We start from the raw sequence: 5,904 nt of genomic DNA, 5'->3' as shown, positions 1-5,904 counted from the left end.
TAAAAAGGAATGAAGTTCTGATACATGTTACAACAGAGATGAACCTTGAAAATATTATGCTAAGTGAAATAAACCAGACACAAGAGGACAAGTATTGTATTCCATTTATCTAGGATAAGCAAATTCATAGAGACAGAAAGTAGATTACAGAGTGCCAGGGGCTGGGGGAAGGGAGGAATGGGGAGTATTATGGGTTGCATTATGCCCCCCACGAAAGATACATTGAAGTCTTAACCCCCAGTACCTCAGAATGTGATGTTATTTGGAAATAGAGTCTGTGCAAATTTAACAAGGTTAAGATGAGGTCATTTTAGAACTGGCTCTGATCCAGTATGACTGGTGTCCTTTGGACACAGAGACAGACATACACAGAGGGAAGGTGATGTGAAGACACAGGGAGAGGATGGCCATGTGACTGGAGTGATGAATCTACAAGCCAAGGAACTCCAAGGATTGCCAGCAAACACCAGAAGCTAGAGGAAGCAAGGAAGAATTCTCCCCTAAAGCCATCAGCGAGAGCATGACTCTGCTGACACCTTGACCTCAGACTCCTATCCTCCAGAACCGTGAGACAATACATTGCTACTGCTTTAAGCCATCTAGCTTTTGGTATTTTGTCATGGCCAAGCTAAGAAACTAGGGAGTTACTGCTTAGCAGTTGCAAATTTCTATTCAGAGTGATGAAAAAGATTTGGAAATAGATAGTGGTGATGGTTGCACAACATTTTGAATGTAATTACTGCCACTGACTTGTACACTTAAAATTATTAAAATGGAAAAATGTATGTTATAAATGTTTTACCATAATTTAAAACAATTAGTAATGTAATATACCCAAACCTACTAAATCGTACACTTTAAATGGGTAAATTGTATGGTATGTAATTATATCTTCATAAAGCCGTTAAAAAATGGTTTGTATATGGAGGGGTGAAAGGCCCAGAGTACCCAACACACTACTGAAGAAAAACAAAGTTGAATAACTGACACTACCCAACATTAAGACTCACTATAAAGCTACAGTAATCAAGAAAGTGTGGTATTGGCGAAGAATAGAAAAATAGATCATTAGAACCGAATAGAGAGCCCAGAAATACTCACATAAATAGAGTCAATTGATCTTTGATCAAGGAGCAAAGGCAACCCAATGGAGCAAAGACACTTTTTTCAACAAATGGTGCTGGAACAATTGGACATCCACATACAAAAAAATAAAAATAATCTAGACACAGACCTTACAGTCCTCACAAAAATTAACTGAAAGTGGATCACAGACCTAAATGTAAACACAAAACTATAAAACTCCTAGAAAATGATGTAAGAGAAAACTAGATGACCTGGCAGTTGTCAATGACTTTTTAGATATAATACAAAAGGCAGGGTCCATGGAAGAAATAATTGATAAGCTGGACTTAAAATTTAAAACTTTTGCTCTGCAAAAAGCACTTTGAAGAGAATGAATAAACAAGCCACAAACTGGGAGAAAATATTTGCAAAAGACATATCTTTTTTTAAATTTTAAATTTAAGTTTTTTATTTTTAAAAAATTAATTTATTATTTTTTGGGGGCTGCGTTGGGTCTTCATTGCAATGTGTGAGCTTCTCATTGTGATTGGCTTCTCTTGTTGCAGAGCACGGGCTTTAGGCATACAGGCTTCAGTAGCTGCAGCACGTGGGCTCAGTAGTCATGGCGCAAATGTTTAGTTGCTCCACGGCGTGTGGGATCTTCCCGGACCAGGGATCGAACCCATGTCCCCTGCATTGGCAGGCTGATTCTTAACCACTGAGCCACCAGGGAAGTCCCACAAAAGATGTATCTGATAAAGGACTGTTACCCAAAATATACAGAGAACTCTTAGAATTCAACAATAAGAAAATGAACCACCCAATTTAAAAATGGGCAAAAGGGGCTTCCCTGGTGGCACAGTGGTTGAGAGTCCGCCTGCTGATGCAGGGGACACGGGTTCGTGCCCCGGTCCGGGAAGATCCCACATGCCGTGGAGCGGCTGGGCCCGTGAGCCATGGCCGCTGAGCCTGCGCGTCCGGAGCCTGTGCTCTGCAACGGGAGAGGCCACAACAGCGAGAGGCCCGCATACCGCAAAAAAAAAAAAAAAAAAAAGGGCAAAAGACCTGAACAGACACGTCACTGAAGATGATATACAGATACAAACAAGCATATGAAAAGATGCTCAACTTCATATATCATTAGGGAAATGCAGTTTAAAGCAACAATGAGATACTACTACACACCTATCAGAATGACGAGAATCCAAAACACTGACAACGTCAATGCTGGTAAGGATATGGAGCAACAGGTACTCTCATTCACTGTTGGTGGGAATGCAAACTGGTACGGCCTCTTTGGAAGACAGTTTGGAACTTTCTCAGAAAATTAAACATACTCTTACCATATAATCCAGCAATCATGCTCCTAGGTATTTACCCAAATGAGCTGAAAACTTACGTCCAACAAAAACCTGCATACAAATGTTTATAGCAGCTTTATTCATAATTGTCAAAACTTGGAAGCAACCAAGATACCCTTCAATTAAAAAAATGGATAAAGAAACTGTGGTACATGCAGATAATGGAATATTATTCAGTGATAAAAAGAAATGGACTATCAAGCCATTAAAAGACCCGGAGGAACATTAAATATATATTATTAAGTGAAAGAAGCCAATCTGAAAAGGCTACATAATGTATGATTCCAACTACACAACATTCTGGAAAAGGTAAAACTATGGAGACAGTTAAAAATATCAGTGGTTGGGACTTCCCTGGTGGTACAGTGGTTAAGAATCTACCTGCCAATGCAGGGGACATGGGTTCGATCCCTGGTCCAGGAAGATCCCACATGCCGCGGAGCAACTAAGCCCGCGTGCCACAACTACTGAGTCTGCACTCTAGAGCCCGTGAGCCACAACTACTGAGGCCACATACCGCAACTACTGAAGCCTGCGTGCCTAGAGTCCGTGCTCCGCAAGAAGAGAAGCCACCACGATGAGAAGGCCGCGCACAGCAAAGAAGAGTAGCCCCCACTCACCACAACTAGAGAAAGCCCGAGAAAGCCCACGCACAGCAACGAAGACCCAACGCAGCCAAAAAAAAAAAAAAAAAAAAAATCAGTGGTTGTCAGAGGTTAGGGGGAGGGAAGGATGAATAGGTGGGGCACAGAGGATTTTTAGGGCAGTGAAAATACTCTGTACGATACTATAGTGGTAGATACATGTCGTTATATGTTTGTCAAAACCCACAGAATGTACAATGCCAAGAATGAGCCTGAATGTTAGCTATGGACTTTGAGTGATAATGATGGGACAGTGCAGATCCATCAGTTGTAACAAATGTAGCACTCTGGGGGGCATGTGGATGATGGGGGAGGCTGGGTATGTGTGGGTCAGGGGGTGCACGGGAACTCTCTATACTTTCCACTCAGTTTTGCTGTGAACCTAAATCTGCTCTAAAAAATAAGTCTTTTTTTTCTTTTAAGACTGGCACTGTCCAGAAAATTTTAAGAGGTTTACTTATAATTGTTATAAAGTTGAATTACTTAAAAAAAAAAAGTTTGGAGGCCAGTGCATAAGGGCATTTATACTTGATTAACAGCAGCTCAGAATTCAGTAACTTCCCTGGGGGATGAAGAGGATCTATCCAGTAGAGGATCAGCCCTGAGACCCCTCCCTCCCCCCAGGGAAGATGGTGCTGAAGGGAAGGCTGTGAGGCTTAAGCAAGTTGCTGAACCTCTCTGTGCTTCTGTTTCCTCACCTGTGAAATGGGGGAAATATTGGTACTTAATATTAATTGATATTTAATGTTGTGACTATTAAACTGGTTAATTCATGTAAAGTGCTGTGAACTGTGCCTGTCGCATAGTGAGCACCAGGTAAGGTGCTGGACACATGCCCTGTGAGGCTCCCCTTGCTTGCTGCTGGGTAAGCGTCAGGGAGGGCAGACCCGGGCAAGGGAGCTACCATTTACTGAAGCCTCTGGTGTTGTACCAGGTGCTCACTTAATTTCTTCCCAGTTGTGAAGTGGGAACCATCCTCCTGGGTTTACACAACAGACCTGGAAGCTCAGAGAGTTCAAATGACTTGCCCCAAATCACAGACCTAGGTAGAAGTGAGTGAGCCAGGATGCAAACTGGGTCTCCACGATACCAAACCAAGCCCCACTCTTTCTACGCGGCCAATTACCGATGAGACAGAGGAGGGGGGCCAGGGCCATGCCTCCATCTCCAGCAGCCAGCTTGGAGGTGGGGGACACATCCCGAAGAATATCACAGTTCTCTCTCTGTGCTAAAGGCCATGTCAGGGATTGGCATGAGCACTGCAGTGGGCTTCAGAAATGTGGTACAAGGGACTTCCCTGGCGGTCCAGTGGTTGAGACTCCGCGCTTCCACTGCAGGGGGCATGGGTTCAATCGCTGGTCAGGGAACTAAGATCCTGCATGCCACACAGCACGGCCAAAAAAATAAAAAAAGAAATGTGGTACAAGTCCCGGCTGCAACCCATACTAGTTGTGTGGCCATGGGCAAGTCACTTCACCTCACTGTGCCTCAGCTTCCTCACCTGTAAAATGAGGATAACAGCTTTCCGGACTGTGTGGGTATTAAAGGAAGCAACATGGGAGGGAGATGCAAGAGGGAGGGGATATGGGGATATATGTATACGTATAGCTGATTCACTTTGTTATACAGCAGAAACTAACACACCATGTAAAGCAATTATACTCCAATAAAGATGCTAAAAAATGTAAATTTTAAAAAAAGAAAAGAAAGGAAGCAACAAATCTAGAACTATCCAGCAAGGGGCTGGCATATAGAACATACCCAACTCATGTGTACTGAATGTGACACACCACCGTCTTCTGATTACCAAGAATAGAAGAAAGGAAGAGAATCAGGCCTGCGGCGCAGAGCTGCCCTCCCACTGTCGCATGCCATGTCCTTGAGGAAGGGGGGATTAGAGCCCCATTCTCCATTCTGCTCATTAGGGAGGGTGTTCCTATCTAGTTGTTCAGTTCCTATCCAGCATCCCCCTCCCCCCACTACACACAAACACACCCCCTTCAACACAGCCCTCTGCAGGGAGGTCGCGCCACAATGGCCCGTCCCCCATTCTCCAGGGTATGGAGACCAAAGCTGTGGTCCAGCTGCAGAACCCAGCCCAGCCACTGACCAGCCCTGTGCCACAGACAGGAAGCCAAGAAGAGCTGTGCCTGCCTGCTGGACACTGGAGACGGGTGGACGCCGGGGTCTGGAGCCTGGCCAGGCTCTGTAATCACATTGTGTGGAAAGGAGCGTACAGGAGAGCTGTGCAGGGTCACCCTTCGCTGTCTGGAGGGCTGTGGGGGTAGGGGGTGAGGATAAGCCCCAGGAGGCAGGAAACAGCACTGAGTTGGGAGTCTGGAAACATGGGATTTAGTAAGCTCTTGCCACCAACTCACTGCGTGACTTGCTAATGCCCCTTCCCCTCTCTGGCCCCTTGTTTTCCATCTGTGAAACGAAATATTTATTGAGCTCTCTGGGTCAGACCCAATTCTAGGGAATACCCTAGCAGACAAAGCAAAGTCCCCTCTCTCCTGGAGCTTTCATTCTACTAATCAACAAGAGGTGAAAGGTTTATGAAGAATAATAAAGTGGTGGGAAGGGACAGAGAGTGAGCGGTCTGGGATGCCCTCTCTGAGAAGGTGACATAAGTAGAGGAAACAAGGGAGGGGGCCAAGTGAATATCTAGGGGAAGCACATTCTGGGCAAAGGGAAGAGAAAGTGCAAAGGCCCTGAGGCAAGCACATGGGGCAAATTGAAAAAACAAACTCAGGGAGCAGCAAGCTGGAAGGAAATGAGTGAGGGGAGATGAAGGCGAAGGCAGGTCGAGCCCAGCTCTTGGAGCCTGAAGGCCA

Source organism: Monodon monoceros, unplaced genomic scaffold, assembly GCF_005190385.1.
Source record: "Monodon monoceros isolate NGI ecotype Baffin Bay Population unplaced genomic scaffold, NGI_Narwhal_1 Super_Scaffold_3, whole genome shotgun sequence".
In the NCBI taxonomy this organism is placed as follows: domain Eukaryota; kingdom Metazoa; phylum Chordata; class Mammalia; order Artiodactyla; family Monodontidae; genus Monodon; species Monodon monoceros.
The sequence above is the reverse complement of the archived record's forward strand: the minus strand, read 5'-3'. Positions refer to the sequence as shown.